The sequence below is a fragment of the Plectropomus leopardus genome, chromosome 1 (assembly GCF_026936395.1).
Source record: "Plectropomus leopardus strain MGB_pleo_1.0 chromosome 1, ASM2693639v1, whole genome shotgun sequence".
NCBI classification, from domain to species: Eukaryota; Metazoa; Chordata; class Actinopteri; order Perciformes; family Serranidae; genus Plectropomus; species Plectropomus leopardus.
This window is the reverse complement of record NC_142176.1, coordinates 31,129,141-31,149,231: the sequence shown is the minus strand read 5'-3', so window position 1 is coordinate 31,149,231 and position 20,091 is coordinate 31,129,141. Positions and strand designations below refer to the sequence as shown.

General features: G+C 39.2%; 1 long non-coding RNA gene across 2 annotated transcripts in view; it reads left to right on the top strand.

Moving 5' to 3' along the window:
* Nucleotides 1-20,091, top strand: part of LOC148190443 (uncharacterized) — a 98,782-nt gene that overhangs the window by 47,147 nt on the left and 31,544 nt on the right. For both annotated transcript variants that reach the window (XR_015776958.1, XR_015776959.1), the window contains exon 3: nucleotides 2,909-3,041. This is a non-coding gene — a long non-coding RNA (uncharacterized LOC148190443). The remainder of the gene's footprint in view (nucleotides 1-2,908; nucleotides 3,042-20,091) is intronic.

Below are 20,091 nucleotides of genomic sequence, written 5' to 3'. Positions count from 1 at the left end.
TGTAACAGAAAGAATACCTTTGCTTTGAAAGTTAAGTGTGCAGACAGCGTGGAAATACTTGCTGTGCAGTGTCATATTCAAAGTTGGCTCTGTATGTATCTTTAGACGCAGGCTACACCATGCAGGCTTTTAAGTTCTGTAATACAAGGAGTCAGACACTGATAAAAGAAAGCTGAGATGTAAACCGCACCTACAGCACCATTACAGCCTTCTTGTGGGAACCTATTGATTTCCTCTTTAATATAAACATGGATCTACACTCCTCTGTGTGGTCAAGAATAATGGCTTGATGAAGTGTATATAGTATTTGCCAAGCTTCTTTGAGCTTGGAGAGCTGTGTTAATATCCCTGTGCAGAAGGCTTGTGTATGAGCTGGCCAACATGGGTGAGCTTTCCAACGGCGTTATATTACATGCTCAGATGAATGTTGGATTTTATGGTCGCCCAGTGCGAGGTGCTCCCTCTTGTGCAGATGGCTTGGAGGGATACGGTCTGCTCTAGTGTCAGGAAGGAATAGTTATTTCATGTAATAAATACTGCTCTCATGAAATTATTATGCTGCCTCTTTTCAGGGTACAAACATAACTCTCTGAAGCTAATGCATGTGTGCACACGTTCTTGTGTCCATACATTCACACAACACGCTACCACCACGACACCAAACACGCACCCTGATGAGACTAAAGCGGATTGTAATTTTAATTTAAGCACGGATTTTCCTTGCGGAGAAGCTTGATGTTTTAACATCAGAGTGAATCTCATCCCTCCTGGGAAAACTATCGATTATATTTAGAATATAAAGCCACAAGGGAATTATTTTAATGCACACATAGTGTTGCGAGCCAACGACATATGGTCATATTTGATGAGTGCAAGTAGTGGAAGATTCACTCTTTGTTTTATTAATGGGGTTGTGCTGTCACCTGGGCCTTGCTGTGGGAGTCCAGTGATAATTGATGAAGGTCTAATGTACTTATTTACGTGTCCAGTGTTCTAGGAGGAGGTGGGGGGAAGAAAAAAAAATTGTGCCTAAGGATACAAGTGTATGGTTGGGAGAAGCAAAGCCCTTTCTAATCCCCATCCTGTGCCTGCAGTCAACTTCTCCAATCACACAGAACTCCCAGCTCTCCTCTATTAATCCCTGCACCTACAACACATCATTATTTAATTCCAGCTGCTTTGCACTTTGAGCTTAACATAAAGTGCGGCGATGCTGAACTGATTACCCGGCACCGTTCTGAGAACTGTCAAAGTATTAGCAAAAATATGAGTCATTATCATCATGGTTATCGGGGTGCATTTTGACTAATAATTTGGGGCTGTATATGATGTAGGATGTACTGTGGCTAAATTGGTGTGTGTGTGTGTGTGTGTGTGAGCGTAGACACATAGTATTTCTCCCCTGGCCTCCTTTCTGAGATAGCAGGCAATAAATGTGTCACTCTGAGACCAAGGTATGGCTCTAAGGGAAATCTCAGATCCCTCTCAAATCATCTGTTAGAGTGAGTGAGAGAGAGAGAGAGAGAGAGAGAGAGAGAGAGAGGTCACTGAATTCACAGCTTTTTTTTCCTGTCTTTTCTGTCTGTCCCCCCACTTACCTACAACCATCTGCCCCACGGCCCAGCCCACTTAACCAAACTAAAAGCCTTTAGGAGAAGGAGTGGGCCTCCAGTTGTGAGGGTCAAGCTGAGGCCTGTAGTCCTGTATTATCAAGAGTCCTTTAGTTTCAAGCTCAAACGGTAACGCTCAGCTGAGGGATATACTCACATTCTCATCGATGACATTCCCTTCTTGTTAAAAGAGTACTCTACCCATTCAGCATTGCGCTCCTGTAACGTTGTCAGATTCACAGTGGGCAGTTTATGCAAAAAGGATGCAGCAGAATCATAGGTGTCATTTTTTTTTTTTTTTTAAATTCTACTGTTTATTGCCAAAACCTGGAGCCTGCATTACCTACAATGCAACTTGACCACCATCTGTTCAGCCGGATATTTGAGTGTGGTATGTTAATGGCGGCTAATGTAGCCTTGAGCTGCTAGCCTGGAGCCATAAAATGCTTTGTACAATTTTTTTTCACCACATATTTAGTAGTACTCCCAAAGAAAGCAAAGACCCATAGGAGTTCTTTTTTTTAAATTTACAAATCATATTATAGCTGGAAAGCTCTATGACTGCATTCTGTACCTTCAAGATTTATAAAGATTGGAACCTGCCTGAACATTGTAGGGCTTTATACAAGGATTGATTGGCTGAAAAATCATATGTATGCCATTTTTCTTTAAAGAATACTAAAGTGATTAATCAATTATCAAATGCAAATATGTTTTTTGAAGATCAGCTAGTAGATTAATCGACCAGTTCTCGCAGCTCTAATACTGGCTCAGGGGACCTAGCTCCATCTGTTAGCTCATTCAGTCAGCCTTTTGTAAACTGATTCTTTTGTCTTTAACACTCATACAGACACATTATTGATAGCATTCACCTGACATTCCACGCATTTCCAACCAATATGAGGCAGTTCAGTAATAAACACCATTTATTAGCTTTTTTTTAAAAAAAAAAGATTACAATCACAGACTGATTACAGACACCTTTTGTTTGCAACCTAACATTTACATGACAGAGTAATCAAATACAACAACAGAGACATATAGAAATGTCTGATAGGTCTTTTGAATTTGTTTGTGATTTCATGCTTATCAATTCTGGTTCTTAGCATTTTTTTTTTTTTTTTTTTTTTCTTTTTAAGGGGTGAAACCAAACACTTCACATGCTGATTTCACAGGGGGAAAAACAGCCTTTATTAACAATCAGATTCACAATCAATATCATACAGTTTCATTTGGTTGCTGTTAATAAATAATATGATTAAATAAAAATCTGTTTATTCTTTTATTATTCACTGTAGTGATGAACTCTGCCTGAGGCCCCCTGAGTCCTGGATTGCAACTGTGTCTGTCTCACTGTCCTGGCAATGTGAGAAGTGCATGCTCCATGAAGACATTCAGGCAGGCTCGTTCTCTTCATAGATGAAGTTGACGGTGAGTCATAAAACAACATATGTGTTGAAATGCAAAAGAGCATTCATTGCGTCCTGCAAAAAAAAAAAAACACGACTGTTTTGAGACTGTGAATTTTGCAGTGAAGTTCAGAGCGCACTGTGTGCTGTAACAAGTGTTTGGCTGAGCGAGTAAAGAGAGACTGCGCTGCTGTGCTGATGGTAAACAGGTGTTGGCGATCGGTGCAGAAAACCCTCTGCTGATGGAGCAAGCCCTTACTCGTGTACTCGTAACTTTCATTGATTTTTCCCATGGTACCTAAATAAAACAGAATGTTTTGCTTTGCACGGCATTGCCCAGTACAGAGAGAGCACAAGGAACCGATAAGCAGCACCAGTTTCTTTATTTATTTATTTATTTATTTTTTATTTTTTTGATTACCTGGTAGTTTGCATTTTGAATATGGTTCTAATGGGGAACCAAGTTTGGGCTCCCAACCCTAGTAAGGAAAGCTGGGAATTGCCAGAGATCTGGTGGCCCTTTGGTCACCCTCATGCCTCCCTTCAGAAGTCACCAGTTCTCTGATATCTCAGTCTGTTTGCAGGATATTGGGCCATGTGGGTCATGACATATGTGCCCTTGTGGAACACGCTGAAATAGCAGCACATATGTCAAACATGGCTCCTGCTACATTGTAGCTGGTCTGGCTCAGGCCCAGTCCTGTCAGCCCATACGACTCAAATGTATTTTCGTCATTTCCCACCATTTTGATTTGACTCCATCTGTTCTCCCTCAGCACGGGGCTGGAGATATGGATGCCCGAGGTTGAGGAAGCACACAGGCTGGCGACCTTTGTGAAATGCTGGTTGTGTCTCTTCCAAATACAAATAGCTGAAATGCAGGATATTTAACAATAAAAGCACATTACTGAGCTTTTTATAGAAACTGACAGCTTAAATATCCTACCGCAAAAGAGTTAAAAGGAAGTTTTAGATATTAATTTAATGATATACATTTCCAAAGGCAGAGTACCAGATAGTACTGCTTTCAGTGTTGTGTAAATCTCTCCTTCCTGTCATTGTTACTATTAGCATGCAGGCCCGCTGTATCAAAGATTTCGGATGATCAAATGGCTCTTTCAAGATAACAACCTGTAATGCTTCACAAACAAGATAATTACAAGTGTTTCAGTGAAATCACATCAGAGTGAGCGCCAATCCCGTGATGAGTTCGGGTTCAAAATGCCAAGAAAGGACACAGGACTTTGTAAAGGTATCACTGAACGTGTGCAGACACAAAACCCGCAATCTGCTCACGTCTTCTCACCAGGTTGGTGGGAAGGTAATTATGGCTGATGATACAAGTAAAATGTGCCACTTATTGGGCTCCTCTGTCAGAGCAGTGTCCAATCAGACAGGATAATGAGCAGCACAACTCCGGAGGGATCTTCCCCGCGTTGTGCTGATGTGTGTTCGAAGGAAACATCTGGCCTTTATCAATGCTCCAGGCCCCTGTGAGACTGTCACTTCACAAATCCTCATGTCACTAAGTGGGGGGAATATTCTTGCAGAGTCCTCCAGAAATCCATTTTGTACTTGTAAACACGTACCAAAAAACCTGGAGAGCAATATTTTAACTTTGTTTACCAGAGTGTGTGGGCGGAGGGATCTTTAATATCAAAAGCCCCAGAAAGCTCAGTACAAAAGTGAGAAGTGTTGTAAATCCGGCAAACTGAGGAGAAATCATAAAATAAACTAAGCTGGGAGTGGGATGACTGTTACTACTGCATTTAGAGTCTAAGGGTTTAAGTCCTGAAAGAATTAAGAGATAAAAGTTTTCATTTGACAGCAGAAGAATGCTCTCGGCCTCACATGCCATTCTGCACGTTAGCTCTGCTGAAACGATACTGCAAAATCGAAACGGTGTCCTTACTGTGAAAGCACGACTTGGGATTTTGTAATCTTTTTTTTCTCTCTCTCTCTAACGCTCCCTGTCTTCTGCAAAATACGTGTTGACAAAACAGAAATGGGGCCACTTACACTGAGACAGTGGGAGGACCAGTGAAGACCTTTAAGAGAGGCAAATATCTACTTAAGTAATTCCTCCTCGCGTGCCATAGTCTCAGTGGCGGTGTAGCACAGGTGCCGTTAGCATTTATCAATGCTCTGAACAAAGGGTGAGGTGTGTGGGAGAGCCTCCATAGAAGGCTGATGGATTCAGTTTTCTCGGTTTTTCCTGGATCCCGGCCAGAAATAGTCCTGTCTGTAATTTCATTACCAGCCTTTGGTTCATCTGTTTATTTAGTGACATCAGCGCTGGAGTTTACTCACCGTGCGAGCGAGAGATGCCGGCACTAACTGTGATTTTTAATAAGATGTGTACTTAGTTCCTGTTCTAATTAGCATCATGCAGAAGCAGACTAATGCACATTTGAGTTGACATTGCTTATATAATTTAACACTACGGTTTTAATAAAACACCCTCTTCATGCTTCATTTCCACTGATCACCAGCTGCTGGGTCAATTGAATAATTAAGAATTTAATTAAGCTTCAGTTTGGATCACAATCTTCTAACACAGTCGAGCCTTGTACTGTACCCTAAGCATCAGTATCAGAGATAGATCAAATAGGGAAGGGATGATGTGCCATGCAAGAATTTAGAGATGTGAGCTCTATCATGCGCTGAAATGGAAAGGTCTGAAGTGGCTTATCTATTTGATCTCTGAATCCTCCGGTTCCACTCCACAGAGTGGGGCTGTTATTTTTCTGCTTGCCCGTATTATACTGTAGATTCCAGCGCAACCCTCTAAGGTATGCAGCATTTCAGTCTGTATTATCCCTTTGGACTGCTCCCCTCATCATTGCCAGCATGTAATACAATACGTTCTATTGACTTCTTTGGAAGCAGCTCTCACAGTGAATTGACTGTGGTGCTATGGCCTAAAGTGGGCTAATTTCACTCAATGGTGCGTGAGTGAATGTTAACTGAAGCGACTGAGCCCTGCAATATGAGAATATTGCTGCACTCACTGTAAGTCTTCATATGTGAACACGCATGTTTTAATGTTTGACGTGCGTGCAGAACTCACTCTCTGTTGGGATGCAGAGATTTGTAACTGGCTGTGCTTTTAAACCCAGCACATATTAATTCCATGTTCAACAAAAAGTTGTGCTCTATAACATTTTCAGGCAGGGCAATATGGCTAAAAGTGTTCAAATCAGTAGATATCCATATTTATCATGCTAAAAAAAAAGTCAAAAAATTATTTTTTGCTCTTGAGTGAAAATCGAAGAAAACAGATATTTAATTGTGGTTTAAATTTTTATTCATTGTCAAATTATGACAGCATTTGCTAAAAAGCAAAATATTTTACAAATCTGAGGAAGATTCAAAACAACTGTAATCGCAAAAATGTCAATGAATAAAACAACAAATATGCAAATAAATCTTCAGGAGCATGTCAGAGTATTTAAACAATTTGTAAGTTTCTTAGCGACAACGGAAGCAAAATAAATAAACAAAACAAGAATCTTAACTGTGGTCAGTACTTTCTGAACAATATTCACTGCCACTATGTAAATTCTTCTGTTTGGCAACCAAATGCATGCGTCTAACGTGACTGACAGAAACAATGTTTATGGATGGGGAAATATATGAAAGTTTTATTCACATTAGTCGCGTTATATCACGTTAACTTGCTAACTTACCATTAGCATTAAATGAGGGTAACATGAAGCTACTGGGGTTAACATTATATTGCAAATAATTTCCCGTGGTCCAAAACAATCATACTTAAAATAACTTTGAGTGTTGAATGTTTTTGCATGTTATGATGTTACCGTATGCCTTAGTGGCCTGTCTTGTCTTTTTCTTCGTCCTCTACTTCTAGTAGTACTTCTTCCTCTTTTTCGTATGGTTAATGGCGGCATAACCCCCTCTCTCTAAGGGCGTATTGACGGTTTAATTATATTGAAAATTTATTGAAAATTTATCATATCTCTTTCAAGGAAAATTATATTGAGATAATAATCATTATCGTTTTATTGCCCAGCCCTGTCTCATCTAAAAAATGAAGCCATATTTCATATACCATTATATCAAATACACACAATCATGTCAGCGAAGACCTCACAGGAGTTTTTCAGTATTATGTTTGATGACAATCAACCTTAGGATTGGATGTCATGTTTATGTTATTATATTGCTCTGTCATTTGGAGGACTAATATTTGAGATAGTCAAAAACTGTGTTGAATGACAGATCAACATCAAGGCATCTGTTCTGCTGAAACTTACATCTGTATAAATCAGTCATTTACATCAGCACAGGACAGATAAGATGCAGAGAAAAACAATGAGAGCTGTTTGCTTCAAAGCACTTTATCATCACCATTAGAGCCTGTTAGTCTGGTGAAAGGCCATCATAAAGTTACATATAACAAATATGGAGAGCAAAGTGACAGGACCGAGGTAATGTGAGAAGTGTGCTATCAACTGTAAATGTGTTGGTAAGATTTAGTGAATGTACAGCAAGTTCAGTGCTTTTGATGATTAATATGACTCATTTTCTATAATAGAACATTTACAAGGCGGTCAAGAAGCTTTTTTCTTTTCTTTTTGGGCTTTAGCTTTTATTTGGATAGGTCAGCATAAGTGTGAAAGGAGGAGAGAAAGGGGATAGCATGCAACAAAGGGCTGCAAGTTGGAGTCAAACCCGCCACCCCTGTGGCAAAGACATAGCCACTTCACGTGGGGTGCCCGCTCTACCGGGTGAGCAACTGGGCACCCCATGATACTCTGTAGAGCTGGGGTTGCTGATATTTAAATAATCAATAATCATGTATCCTTTAGACAAGCTCATAGAAATAAATCTTTTTCCGTATTGTGTTATTGTTCCGAATACATGCACATCAGGTACTTCATGTGACCCTTACTAGTTGATTTGTTTTGTTAGGTATTGTTTATGAAGTGCTAAACAAATAACATTGACACCCACCAGAGAACGCAACAACAAAACAGCGTTTCATCGATTGTAATCTCATTGTCGTTCCCAATGTAATGTCAGTTTTGGCTCCTGTCTGCGCACAGTACGAATATACTCTTCAGACACACACAAACACACACGCGCATACATAAAGCCTATCTGATTTACTGCTTTGTACACATTGTGCTGACACTGAAAATCACACTAGGCATCACAGCACCTGATGAATAGACCCAGTGTGAAGTTATAGTTGGGCTGTAACCCTGTGATATATGCAGGTCACAAAGCTGTATGAAGACTGCTTACGCATAAAGTAGTATTTCTGGAGCATTGATAAAACTTTACTCTCTAGGAGCCTCATATAGTGTATTAACCAATACACAGTTGGCAGGTCCAGGGGCTTGACTTCAGATTAAAGTCAACTGTGAACTGTGGAAAAAACATCCTCCATATGTAAGATACACATGTTACAAACTACAAATGATTGGACTGTGGATTATCACATTTATGCATTTTTAAACTATACAACAACCTCTAGAACCTTATCCTATCAGAAATTTGGTCCTTAACAATAAATATAAATTGTTAATCATGCAGCAAATGGAAGACATTTTTTTTGTCTAAAATGTCTACCATGAACATACAAATTGCTATGATTACATATCATAAAGACAAAAAGTGTAATTCAAATAGCTCAAAAATAGCATATTTTTAGTATAGATTATAATGTATTATTTTGAAACTGAAGTTAGTATGCTGCTAGCCCACTGTATTTGTATAAAAAGAAACATATATTAAAGGATATGAAAAAATTAACCTGCGAAATTTTGAACATTTTCATTTGTTAGACTTTAAGATTAAAAACATGACAAGAAAGTGCAATTCTGTTCTTTCAAAAAAACCTTTAACAGGACCAGTGTCAACATAATTTAACCCCCCAAAAAAAAAAAACAAAAAAAAGAAAGATAGAGATGTTTAACTCTCTGGCCACATACATACACAGCACAGTATATTAGAGAGGGCCACATCATCACATTTATTAATTTTTCCAACTGATACATCTTCTCCTAAATGGTACTTTAAGTTCCTGGCTGAGAGTTTTCTCTGAAGACATGTTCACAAACCCGACAAAGGTAACTTTCAGAGCTGTGCTCAGATTACAGGAGTTTTAAAAATCCAACCTGATTTTGGTTGCACCATGCGCATAAAAAGGAATTTCACTGATTATCTGCTCTGGAATCTCTGAACGCACTCAAACTACAAGATTAGAAAATAGCAGAGCATCACAGACTACAGGATATTATAAAGATTATCTTTCCTGTGGGAAGCACGCATCACCTCACTTTCTCTCGCAAACATAGCTGTCTGTCTCCCTGTCTTTCTCTTTGTACCTCTGTCACACATGCTCACACATACAAATCCACAGGATTCACCACTCTTATTGTTTCCATTCCTAACATCCTTGCTTGTCCTTTGTAATTTATCTCCACTGCTGGCTCACTTCAGTCTGCTCAGTGTTGTTAAGTCCAGATGTGTGTAAATATGAAGCTGGAGTTACACTATCTTGTGTGCTGAAACAGATCAGGTGGTTAAAAAAAAAGAGCATCTTGTATTTTGATCCCTGTGTAAGAAATGAAGAATACTACTTAGCAAAGAGAAAGGACAGGGGTGATCTTGTTGGTACAGATAACATTGTTTTTCATAGATATGTACTTACATGTAAGTCCACAGAGATTGGTTAATAGGGTACCAATTTGTGTTGGTGAATTTATAACAAGATTTGCAGAAAAGTATACTGTTTACCCAGAGTGGAAGTCTTTGTGTGAGCAGCATAACTAGTTTAAAAAGCAAAGCAAAGTCAAAGTAATTAAATTTGTGTATGTAGCCTGCCAGAATGAATAGGAGGTGAGGCAACACACTCTTTTTAAACCAAAATGGTTTATTCTGATGAATTATGAATCTTAGCTAAAAGAGTCTGTGGCTTCACTTCCAATTTGATTTAACAGATTTTCTCACAAGATAGTACCTCACCAACCTGATTCTGCTGCACTTTTTCAGCCCTCTCAGTGCGGCAGCGCTGGGAGAAAACCGTTAACAGGTAGTGTTTATGAGCTTAGATTCAACCAGAATTGTATACTTCAGCTGCTGATTAAAAAATATGTTCATGAATAATTAAATTGTGTGTCTGGTTATACTTAAAGACAATATTATTTATAATGAGGAGTGTAAGAGGAGGAACAGAAGGTCTCTTTCGCTCTGGACTAGAAGAAGGATGTAGTGCAAAAATCTATTATTCACCATCTAAAAGAGGAGAAAGAGAGTTTTTGCTTTTTTCTCTTATCATTGAAACAGGGTGCTGGAATAAATATGGGGTGATTAATGTAAAAGGCAACTTTCTATGCATAAGGTAGGTTGATTTGATAGTATATGTGTTATACAACAATGCTTAAATTGATAGTAATGATATTTATGTGTTAAAGAACAGTGAGTATTTAAAGTATTAAATAAATGGAATATGCAACATATCATTTATTGGTGCCACAGTGTGACAACAGTGTCTTAATGATGTCTTGTATTTTTGTCGGTGTGCTTCAGTGTGCAGTCAACAAACTGACAAGCTGATCTGAATGTAATTTGAATCAGGAGAGATGATGATCATCAGAAAATAGCACTTTTAATAACTTCTATGAGTACTGGTTGCACACAGAAACATGTTCTTTTCGTAAATAGCCGATGCCACATACTGTGATGGTTCAGCTATGCATCACAAAAGAGACATTTATAGTAAAATACGTAACATAGCTGTGAATCTATTTTTCATATAGTTACATAGTTGGAGCAAATGTTCTGGGTGGACTTAGTCACCACAAGCTTCTTGAAGAAGCTGTTTTCATTTCAGTTAAATGATCATCCAGTCTGTTGCATGGATGTTTTTTTCTATTAATGTAAAACTGGTGGAAATTCCAAGGATAGCTCTGAAACCATCTAAAATCCTAAAAGAGATGTGTCATTTAAAAAAAGTTGATTTATTTCTCTCACATGTCTGAAAGTAAGAAGAGATACAGACAATAGTGAATTTCTGAGCAGTCAGGACACATTTGTGTGTCTAAGACGCTGGACAAATATGAGCCCCGGTTTAGTTTATTTAACTGCAGCTGCAAGTTGGAAAACAAGCAGAAATAACACATATCACAACCCATTTCCTCGCGATTAGGCATGCTTCTCAGCTGCTAAAGGGATTTAAGACACGATAATGAAGATAAAAAGGAGACATTAATAATTTTGTTATGTTAATTAAAGGCAAGAGGATTAACAACAACACAGGAGCCTTGTAAAGCAATAAACAGACGGGGGCTCTGACGTTTTTCCAAAACCATTAATAATAAATGCATTTGGTCCCTGCTGTGATCAAACAAATCCGATGGGACGGAAGAAACACTTTACATTCTCAGTTCACTTTAGAGACACTTTGAATTTGAATTCCAGGGTCCTAAAGGTCTAGTAGTAGTAGCAGAGGTACATACATGAAGTATTTTTAAAAAATTTTTAAGGAAGATTTTTTTTTTTTTTTGGGGCGTTTTTGCCTTTAATCGACAGGACAGCACAAGTGTGAAATGGGGAGGGAGAGAGGGAATGACATGCAGCAAAGGGCCGAGGCCGGAGTCGAACCGGAGGACACAGCTTCTTTACATGAGGCGCCTGCTCTTATGCAGCCTCAATGCAGTATGTGCATCTGGAGACATTGCTTTCAAATTCCGAGTAAAGGTTGAAACAAGCAATAAATAGGCCTAGTGATCAGCTACCAAATATTCAGCGTAACCATAGGTTGTTACTTATGGATCTGTGCCATAGGAGTCTTTATGCCGTGCTATTGTTGGTGTTATACAGTTGTCTGTTTATCTGACAATTGCTGCACAGCACACAATACATTTATCAAAGGACTTATACATTTCTATCTATCTGTCTATCTGTCTGTCTGTCTGTCTGTCTGTCTATCTATTTGTCTGTCTATTACAATATTACAATAAATATTGATTTTTTTTCCCCCCTCACAGCAGTGCATACATAGAATTCTGACCCCGAGCATGTGCAGCGATGTCTGTTTTTTTTGTCAGGGGTGGAAAATGCAGTGGTTGAGCTGTTTTAGAATAAACTACTCTGGCCATGTTCATGTTGAGCAAATCATTACAGCCTATTAATGAGGCTGCTAATCAGCCCTGTAACCTGCAGATGTGCCTGCCTGTCTCTCTGTGCTTCACATTCAGCCAGCGCTGAAACTTCCCCTCCCTGCACCTTGAGCTGTGTCCTAATTCAAGTTCTAGATTCACCCAAGTAAACATTTCTAGACTGGCAAAATATAACCTAGTCAGAGATAGGGTTTCGACTGTTCACATTTGAACTGATAGTGGTACCAGTACCTGAAATTCAGTACAGATACCTTATGGTAATTTTTTTGTACTTTACTGGCTCTGTTGTAACCAAATGTTTTTTTTTTTTTTTTTTTTTATATACAAACAATGCAAAATAAAACCCCAACATGCCCCCCTCCCCTCCCCTCCCAACCATGTCCCCTTTACCTCTGTCATTGTCACTGGGGCATAGCATGAAAACGTGTGTCTCTGAGCAAGCTAAATTAATTTTGGCTTTGTTTTTAATTAATTTATTAATGAATTAATTTATTGGACATTAACCTACTCTTGAAACAGTCTAATGCATGAATGCATGCTTGAATGTTACACCTTTAAGACATAGCTGAGAGGCAAGCCTGCATAGAGTTGGTGTAGTTAGTGGCATATATTAAAATGAGAGTGTATCTGTTGTGAGAGATGTTTAACTTAAAAAAAAAAAAAAAAGTCTGACATGCTTGAAGTCCAGCCACAGGACGTATCGTCCTGGCCAGCTTTGCATTTTGCATTACAAATATTGCAGCAAACGTTGTATGCCCGGGTTTTGATATGTGTAACCACACTTGTGACCACATTTGGCTCACCACTGCCTTGACCCACTTTGTCTTGAAGAAGCTGCGGGGTGATGTAGTCTCACTCTCACTCTTTCACTCTACACTATGTGACTATCTCAATAACATGCACTCTCAGTTACTGAAATTTGTGATCTAGTGATTTGATGTAAATTGGTAGTACAGATGTAATTTGGTCTGTACCCTTCAAAGTACAGAGTTTGGGACCCGATTGTGGTCAGGTACGAACTTCCCTTTAATCAGATATGTTTTACTCTATCATTTTTTTCCCCAAATATCTCACTATCCGCTATCATGAAAGTTTGAATATGACTGCTGTTTACCGGCACAGTATTCACACTGTTTCAAAATGCTTTCGGATAGTTGACTTGTTGATTTTTGTTTTATTTTTTTAACAAGTACACAAGAAATTCCCAAACACACAATGAGATTTGTGCTGTCTGAAGGTAGAGCGTTTAAACGCAAGGTGCAGTCTGGCTTTCATGTCCACTGAAGGTCCCACCATTATGGGCTGCGTCCACTGAAGGATTCCAAAGTACAGAATACCTTATTTGGTACCTGGAAAAAAATAACTGTTTTACTGTAGTCTCTTTTTTTATTTTTTTAAACAACCAGTACATTTACATAATAATCTATAAATATTCGATACAAGGGAATTACAAGGAGACTTCTGTCTTGATGTCTTGACATCTTCTTCTGTCTTGATGTGACATTTCTGTGATGCTGTGTAAAGATCAATGTCCAACCAGTATAGTATTGAGTATTGCACTGATACTGTACCTCCGGCTCACTTGATTGTGGTCTTTGTTTTGCCGTTGCTGTGGTCCTGTCTGAGGCTGCACTTGTGTTGTGGGTCCTGGTTGTGTCAATGCCATGATCCTGCTTGATGCAACCTTCTACATCCATTATTATGCATCATGCCTCCACTATCAATATACGCATGAGACTCTTATATTTATTGCACATCTGTCCGTCCTGAAGGAGGGATCCCTTCTCAGCCGCTCTTCCTGAGGTTTCTTCACATTATGATTTGAATTTAATTCTGTTGTCTGTTATTTAATGTTGTACTGCTTTAATCAAAGAGGTAGATGATGGTGTAAAAACAGCCTTGCTTGGACCTTCAGTGTATTAATGCCACTTGTGTTGTAAATACACAATGCACAACATGCTCATTTTTGACACTCGCTGTTCATTCAGGGGTGCCAGTGACAAGGCCCTGGTATTGTGAATGCTATTATTCATACACCTTAACGTAACATTAATGTTATTAGGTACACCTGTGCTATTTCTGCAGGTCAAAATGTCTGCCAGTAGAAAAGGTCTATTGGGTGTTTAAAGGTTAATGATGAGTGAAGAGCAATAGATGCTTTTGTAGTCCCCACCACCTGTGGCTTTTACTGCCGCACATTGCCCCTCGTGGTCGCTGATTTGTAGACAGATGTCATAGAGAGCTGCAGACAAATTGAAATGCGAGCTGCTGGAAAATTACAGATAGTGTGAAATAGACAGAGCTGTGAGGAATGAACAATATTAGTGTAACCGCTGCAGTCACTCCAGATGGCACAAAGCAATGTGACATTAGCACCACTGACATGAGCTTCGGGGGGGGCTTAGTCTGCTTGATGCATGAGACTGTGTTGTATGATCGGCTCAGACATGACCTCAGCGTTTTAGGGGTTAATAGCCCAGGATCCTGGCTGAAGCTGATTGATATGTTAAGATTGATTTTGCAATAGTTAGCATAATGAAATGGCCGGTTTGAAATTATCTTAGTGGCAGTTAAGGGCTGATGAAATTATTCAATCATTGACGGCCAATATGGACATTAACATACCAGGATTTTAGCCATATAGCTATATAACTACCAGACATACCAATAAACACTTCAAGTTAAATAACTTAAAATATAAGCTAAATAAAGAAGTGGTCTGTTGAATAGTGTGACTAATCAGAGGCTTAGTGGCAGAGGCTGAGGAGGAGAAGGACTGTGTGGTAAGCGTCATCAAGCCCGCTATTCGCCATCTGGCTTACCAAAGTCACGTAAAGCGCATCTCCAAATTGATCTAAGGAAGTTATTTGAAAATTAACTGGGGGTGGTTATCAAACAACAGTGGGAATATATCCAGCAAGCTATATTTATAATTCTCTTAATTACATACTCAGAATTGTTACAGAGGAAAAGATGTCTGTCTGGTAGATGTGATGTCTTTTACTTCTTCTTCTTCTTCTTCTTTTTTTTTTCTTGGTTTCAGGTAACTTTTGTGTAACTTTTTCATAATTTCTTGCTATTTTTCCCAGCAATATCTTGTTAGGGTGCATAACGCCCACTCATGTTTCTGAAATAATAATCCCAGTGCATATTCACCAACCAATCAACCGACCGACCGACCAGAATGTGACAACCCAATTAAATAGCTTAGTACCGTGTAACCTTTAAGATATGTTGCCAAGACAGCTCAGATATAAACTTATATTAGCCAGACCAGATTTAGGATTTAATTTACAGAATTACAGGACCTTTTTATCCACTGTACAGTTGCGTCTCTGTCTTTTCAGAATATATGCCACATCTGTGGCAGTCATGGGCTTCCTCTTAGTGTGCATGGTGTAGTTAGGCGACGGCATCATGAATCATGTTCCCCAGGAAGACCTTCAATGCACTGCTGGTCACCTTGTAGAAGTAGTTATTACCTAATGGATGTATTAATTTGGAATATTTGCCACTGGACATTTTGTCTGTTGATATTTTCATGTGCTGGCATAAGCAGGCTAAACCCTGGACCATGCAAACCTATTAACGCTGTGTCAAAAAAGTAACTTTAAAGGTACATCAATTATATGTTATGACATGGACAACAGGAACAATTTCCATTAACACCGGTAAGGTGTAGAGATCTCATGGTTTATAGGCCTCAGTTTACTCACACACTTTAGATGCTTTGAATGCACTGGTTGGACTGGATGAAGGGGTTAGGTTTTCAGCCACAGTGGCAGCAGCAGGTTGAGGCCTTTGGGTCCTGCAGGTATTGTTGCTGCTCTGGAAAGCACACATAACCTCTCCTCAGTCTGGTAGAATACCACCACCTCATCTTTGAAGGTCCACACTTGGCACGTAGCAGATGTTTTTGCATGAATGTAGAGTACTTAGCTGATCTTAATTCTCCAACCAGTGTTGGAGATGGCAGTGAAGATGTGCACTTTTGTTTAATTGAATTTGTCTTTAGCCTCTGCTTCTGTGGGCGGTTAAAGCTTTTTAACCCGGCAAGATAAAAGCTATCACTGATGTGTTCAGCTATTTTAGTCTATATTGTTTCTCTCTCAAAAAAAATAAAAAATGACATGTCCTGCACCATGTTTTGAATTCAGAATCCTGGCTGCGTGTCTGAGCAGCTGTGCTTATTTAGAGAACAGAAAGCATTATTGAAATCATATTTACACCTGGGCAGTGAGCGACTCTCACCATTTAAATGATTCTAATTTCCCAAGCATTTGAATAAATGTCACAAACACTGTATTCAGCTTCAGGATTGGCTGCCTGCAACAGCTGGCACAAGCTGCTAGTCAGTGTGCCATAGTTGATTGTGCCCAGGCTCCCACTTTCATGCCATTTTCCTCTTCTTATTGGAGAAAATGGTTTCTACATCACACCACACCGCCTCTAACTGCCCCACATTGAGAAACGTTTGTCTCCAGTGCTATCAGGAGCAGGTGGTGGGATCTGGAAGTAAGGACCACTGAATTGTGGGTATCTGATCACAGAGCATGACATGTTTAATGACAAACTGGCTAAGAAGAGAGGAAATGGCTTAATCCTGTGTGGAGGTATGGGAGCTGTGAAAAGGGCGTGGAATAAGTGAGGTGGCTGGTGGGATGACCCTCCAGGGAGCACACCCCGCCCTGGACATACCCATAAAATGTATGAAAAATGATTAGGCTGTGACTAATTACCCGTTTAGTGTCGCCGAAAGTTGTTAAACAGACCATTGCCTTTTAATACCTAAAGTAAGGAATGGAATTAATTAAGCAGAAATGTATTCTTCTACTCTGCCAAGTCTCTTTCTCACAGTCTCTAAAAACACTGTGTGATGGGGGTTTGCACCTCGGGGAAATAGTTGGTAATGGCCTGAGAAAGGGATCTCCTTTTCTCCACTCACTTCTTCTTTTTGGGTGGATGAATGAATGAATAAGTACATGAGCAGCTGCCTCTATAAAATGGAAGGCAGAGGGGAAAAAAAATGAAAGCTTAAAAGAAAAAGGATTTATGACTGCACAACTGTTCCTTCGAAAAGCATGACCTTTAAAGGTGAAATCCATAATGATTTTTAATAAATATATCATTATTAATATCCATCTGTATGGTAAAGAGTAGTGAAACACTAAAAAATGTCATGTGTAGCGCGGTCGAGGACAATCTGTTCTGTATTCTGCCGCCAAGAAATGTTGATTTTGTTTGTCGGGTCAGCTATCTGGGTGACAATACCATTGCTGTCTAACTTCATCACTTCAGTAAACACTTCCATCAGTCAGTGACATTTACGCTGCATACCAACAGCAGAAAGGTATAACAAGTCTGCAGACACAAAGCTCCATCCCCCTTGTTGTGGATCGTATTGTGGAAAGCTACAGATCGTAGCTTTAATCGCCTCATGAGGTGCTGCTTCTTTGAATACACAAACATAAAGGAGTTGATGAAAATTTAAATGAAGTCTGAGCAATGAGCAATTTAGAATAATTTTTTCCTTCCCCAGATTTAACGTTGGTATTTTAATTTGCAACAGCAACATTTTTGAAGGGAATGTAATGCCACTTTATGTTTATTAGCAACATAATGAGAAAATGTTGCTAATTAAAGCATTTGGCAAGTTGCAAAATTATGATACTGAACATCTGCAGATTATTCACTTTCAGTGTACTTTATTTGTGTGATTAGTCTTTTTTATTATGTTGTTTAGGCAACTCAGAGCACTTGGTTAAAGTTAGGAAAAGGTCAACAGTGACCTGTACTTACTTCTCATACTTACATCCAGTTGAAACTACAGTCTTTGCCAACCCTTAAAGTGCAACTGCTGTAGTTTTCAACCTGAAACATATTTTACCATATTTTTGTGTCAAAGTGACAAATGGAGACAACAATTTTTGACATTGTCTAGTAATAAGCGAGCTGCATAGTAACCACTCGGGGCATGTTCACACCATCAGTTTACGTCCATTAAAAGTTCTTGTTTTTTGTCATTGACAGGCTCCGATTGTACCATTACTGTCTGAAATATAGAGTGAACCCTCCAAAGATGTGGTAAGATCCTTGTTGTTTGACCAGAAACCGCAATTTCCAAACCCAACAGATGCCATTAAAATAAAAAAAGCAATTCAACATTATAAAACACATTTAATTCAAGGTCGAAAGAACTAAAATAAAACTTAACATAACCTTCATGGTTCATCTTTCCACTGTTGCAACACCCACTAACTGTGGTGTGGTTGAAATAAAACCCCAATTCAGCCAACTTGGGTGTGAAAATATGCTGCTTCCAAACACGCTAAAATAAGGGTTTATGTAAATTGAGTATGGTGGATTTTGCGATGGCAATTTCAGGGCTGATTCTGGTTAAACAAAATGGATCTTACTCTTTAACAAAAAGCTGTGTCTCTGTAGGGATCTTGTCTATTATGTTCCCACACACTTAAAATAACAATTTGAGCCTGTCAGTGGTAAAACTTAAGATCCTTTCGTAGATGTAAATTGCCCAAAGAGGTGAAATTGCAGCCTATTTTCATGGCTGGCGCCTGCAGGGGTCTAATCCATTACACTTCACGTCTGTGGCCTCCAAAAGGTTGAAAGTGGTGGTACATTTATTCACAGCATTGCACAATTACACACTTCCCGGCAAACTTGCCGTATCCTTATCAATCAGCATCAGACTTTTGCAAGATTAATACAAAACCCTCAGTCTTTGTAAACATGGTACACATCAGTCCTCACTATATAGTTTGATCCCGCATGACCAGTGTAACATAAACAGTAACCTAATTTAAAATTTGTAGATGAATGTGCTGCTTATTCCCAACCCCCCCAATTTAATATCTGTCAAAGAAACTGCGTAAGGCAATCACGGTGATACTGTAAATATCAGTATGTGTGTAAAAGAAGATCACAACAAAGACTGTTGTGCATGTATCATACTGTGAGTAATGCATCTGTCCCTCATTAAAAGTGAGTGAAAGCTAAGCAGCGACCACGCTCGTTATTTGACAGTTTCCTCAGCAGTGCCTGGAGCATTGTATTTTTAATTGCAAGACAAATAGGCCTATGGCTGTGGCAAACATGATGTAGTACAACAATATCACCGCGATGAATCACTTGTCATGTGTATTCATGTAATGTCATGTAAATTCAGTAATTACAGGGAGTGGTAACTTTTTAAAATCATGTAATATGAAAAACACCCCATTTTAAACTGGGCTCAGTATAGCCATTTTTCTAAACGTCAACATTCAAAGTGTAATGGATATGATCCATTGCGGAAAACATGCAATCAGCTGCATAGGCAAATTCAACCATAATAAGACTGGGGGTTGAGATGCTGTGTATGGTTGGAGTTTCACGCAGTGCTTTAGCTGCTTTATGGTCATTGATGATGTTTTTGTTGGCATGGGAATGTACTGTAATAGAATGTGAATAATGGGCCTTTCTCACAGCAGACCTTTTGACTTGTCAATGCAGAAAATGCACAGGTGTAATTGTTAACATTAATTATGGCTCCACTCTGTTTAAGTCCTTCCAATAAGCCAGCATGCACTATACCAGGACTCTGGCTACTTAAATGGAATCAAAGCTATTATTAATGTTATTAGTTACACTTACATCATGAGCACCAGTGTATTCCCTTGACCTAATGCACCTTGAAGAACAAGTTAGGAACATCAGCAACCTCCGTGAGGACCTTCAGCTCCCCTTCCCTGAAGGGGCTTAGTGTCAGCATCCAACATATCCAATGTTCTCTTACCTGGTTTCTAACAGTTATCATCTGCACTGCTGATATTCCTGCACCCCTCTCTGTTAAAACACTGACAGGGTCATAGTGTCCAATGTAAGGATGTCACAATACCAGAAAATATGCCAGTGAAATTC